At 42.0% G+C, this 3,588-nt stretch overlaps 1 long non-coding RNA gene across 7 annotated transcripts; it reads left to right on the forward strand.

Annotated features, from left to right (window-relative positions):
* Window positions 1–738: 738 nt before the first annotated feature.
* LOC307012922 lies at window positions 739–3,290 on the forward strand. Of its 7 annotated transcripts, none has more exons than XR_013800776.1 (5): window positions 739–1,046; window positions 1,437–1,497; window positions 1,580–1,691; window positions 1,941–2,064; window positions 2,245–3,290. It is a non-coding gene; the product is annotated as an uncharacterized lncRNA (long non-coding RNA). The 7 variants fall into 7 exon arrangements; XR_013800778.1 differs by having other exon boundaries at window positions 1,598–1,691; XR_013800774.1 differs by having other exon boundaries at window positions 1,437–1,691.
* The last annotated feature ends 298 nt before the right edge of the window (window positions 3,291–3,588 follow it).

Consider the following 3,588-nt stretch of genomic DNA (forward strand, 5'->3'; position numbering starts at 1 on the left):
CCGGAGCAGGTTAGGTTGCAGGCTAAGAGCTCGACTCAGTGAAAGCACTGCCTGCTGACCAATCAGAGCTCAGTGTGCAGAGTTTAAAGCGATCAAGTCATATTACAGGAGAAAGGAAATACAGAAAAGCTGGCGTTGCAGGAAAGACGGCCGGCAAAAATCACCGACTGTGTGAACGTGAACATTAATAGAATATCACCTCCCATCTTCAGAGCAATCTGACTATTATAACATTAGCGTTAAGAAAGCTTACTTAAATATCTGCCACAACATAAGTAACTAGATCAAAGTAACATTAAGTACCGCGGCATATCACATCATAATGTATCATATATTTCCTTATCTGAGTCAGCTGAGCCGTCTGGCCGTGCAACATTCACAGTGTCACACTGTATGCAGAAGTATTATTTTAAGCAAAACATTAAGTTGACGAAACACTCGAGACAAATGTAATTAAAGTCAGATCGTGTCTTAGAAGGGGCAGTGATATCATAAACCTGTTAATGTACGCATTAAAACACTTTTTCTTTTACCAGCTGTATTCACCTTGCAGGTGCAACTATGTGGCTTTTATCCTGGATACAGTGTTTAAGTCATGGATGTTTAAAGTTTAACTTCTTCCTATGTCTAATATTATAGTTGACTTTTCCTTCAGGAAGTATGACGCTGCACTGTCAGTACGCTTCTCCATGTTTGTGATTGGTCGAATGCTCCTAATACCACCCCTTTCATGTGAACGCGCACATAACTAGATAGGACACGGCTGGCTTGAGCGATCCACTTGATAACCCGCGTCGTAGGACAGTTTAGCGAGAGCGCGTATGTTTTGGATTAGGCCAACCGGCTAACTCAAACATATCCAGGTTAAGTTGAACCAGCGCCGTATAGACTGAGAGTTACGTCATCTCCGTTCACTCCAATGGATCACTTTTTTTACAGCAATGGCGGATCGTGGAGCCTCTCAATCGTTCCCCGGAAGTTAGCGCCAAGGCTAGCAGAGCTGTAGAGTTGCAGCATAATAGACCGTTCGTGACAGACTTTTAAAGGTAAGAAGAAGTTTAAAGATTTATATTGCGGATATTATCAGTACATCTGATTCAAATTAACATGTGTATTAAAGGATGTCAGTGGATTATCCCTAAATTAGTAGATTTAGGGAACGTTTACAGATAACAGATAAAGCTAGGATACCGGATCAAGTTAGCAACACATGTTGAACAGCCTTTTAATTGTAAATTCCATTCTCTTAATGTCATTTCGTCCAACGTTGTTGAATTAGAGAAGAGGGGCTTATAAACGGGATTATATGCGGGGGTGGAGGGAGTTAAATATTAGATAAATATAACTTTGGTGCGTGTAAGAGTGAGTGTTTTTAGCAGAGCCATATTGTGTCCTTGTGATTATGTTGATTATTACCTGTCTGTATTATGTTGCAGCTCAGCTGATTTTGGATTGATGGCAAAGGGAGAGGGACTTAAGTGAGAGTGAAAACCCAAGGTAAGTTTAATACTACTGTTTTATATAAGTAAGCATACTAAACATGTATTCTATCACTGTATTATATAAGTAATCTTGTTAGTAACCTACTGTATGGCAGGTGGAGAGGCAGTGATGTTACAGGTGGAGGAGCAAAACTGCAAGACTGCAAACTCACAAGACAGAGAAATCTAAGTTTGTTCAACAGAGAAGAGGTTGATTTCACTTCATTGATGTGGAAATGGCAAAAAAAAAAACTTGAGAGCTGTAACCAAGACAACTGTAACAACATGAGTAGAGAGCCACCAAGGTTTTTGTTGTTTGCGCTCCTCAGGCTGGGTGCTGGCAGGTGGAGAGCAGTGATGTTGGCAGGTGGTGGGGCAGTGATGTTACGGGTGGAGGGGCAGTGATGTTAGCTGTTACACACCAGGCTCAAACTTAACACATTGCATCCTTCTTTGCAGTGTCCTTATTCCCGGAAGGGGAATCTGCAATTCCTGCGGAGTTTTGTAACCCGTTGGTCCGCACGCAAAGCGAATTTTTAAAGCCTTCTTAATTGTCTCATTGCTCCATTTCATCCCCTTTGTGGTGAGTCTGCCTAATGCCTTAAGTTGGTCTTTTGAAAACGTTTTCTTATATTTGTTGTCCCTAATTTTCATTGTTTTCTTGAGAGCTGCATTTTCCTTCCTGATTTTTCTTAGTGCAGACTTTGCTTTTTTGGTGATACCTTCTTGGCTCTTTAATTTTCTCTTTAATTGTTTTTAATAGATCTGTTTGACTGGCTGCTGGTTCCCTCGTATGCTGACTGGCTGCTGGTTCCCTCGTATGCTGACTGGCTGCTGGTTCCCTCGTATGCTGACTGGCTGCTGGTTCCCTCGTATGCTGACTGGCTGCTGGCTGAGTGGGTGGTGTCCACCCTCCCTGTCTCTCCTCACTAGCCATGTCCTCTCTTTCTTCACCCTCACTTTCCTTTCTCTCAGTCTCCTCATCCCTTCTTCCCTCAATCTTTGAGACTAATGTAAGTAGAAGACATGGCACTGTAGATTTTCGAACATTTAAAATATTATACCACTTAAAAATAAGAAATATGACTTTTGTTACTAAGAGTTCATACTTATTATACCTGTGTCACCTTTCACACTATAGCTGTGATCATGAGCTATGGGCTTTGTAGATACAGGTCCCGGGGTGAATCGTGGTGCAGGGGCCCTTCTCTTTTTGACCACAGGGCAATGCACGAAGATGGTGGGTATAGCCTCTGCTCTCAGCCTAGTCTTGCCCTTTTTTGTCTTGACAAACTGGTCTGCATCAAAATGTGCCTGCGGAGTGACTTGAGGTTACTTCACACACAGAACAACTCAGTTTTGTCTGCCCACATACATATTCCATAGTGGTTGAATACACAGTATTAGGAAACACTTTATACTTACTGGACATGTTATACTCATTACATACTGTATATAAAATATGACCAAGAATGTGAGACAACTTTATAGAAATTCACATCACATCTGTTACTGATGCCATTTGTCATACTTTGTTAAACTCACAAATAATAAAGTTCCATAACTTCAGTTGGGAACAAAGACCACACCTTATCTCCCCAAGGCAATTTCTCATCCAATAGGTGTGCTATATAGGTGTGTATAACCCTTTCTCCTGTCTGTTACTCCCTCTTTCAGCACAAGAACCAGAGGGGGTTTCAATGGAGCCTGAATACCTGCACTGAGACCCTCACCCTGCACCCTGAGTCTCAACTCTGTGTTTTTCAAGCCTTTCCCTGTTTTTTTGTATTAAACAAAACATTAAGCTTTCCCAATGGTGTGGTTTTCGTTTAGTGAAAAAGTGCAAATGCAGTGTTTGTATATAATTACCTCACATATTTTTTTGCTGTTGGTCGTGAAATTGCTCCTGCTGACTTGAGCCAGCCATTTTTTCCTGCGCTCTGTGTCAGTGGGGAAGCCGTACATTCGTACTCCTTTCTCGGAGCGATTTGAGCATCCCCAGGCAGCACAGCAAACCATGGTGGCGACTAGGAGGCAGCACAGCAAACCAGGACAACACGGAGGAAAAGGCACAGACAAACTGCATGATATGCTCTTCAATGTTTAT

This window comes from Notothenia rossii, assembly GCF_949606895.1.
Source record: "Notothenia rossii genome assembly, chromosome: 7".
Classification (NCBI taxonomy): Eukaryota; Metazoa; Chordata; class Actinopteri; order Perciformes; family Nototheniidae; genus Notothenia; species Notothenia rossii.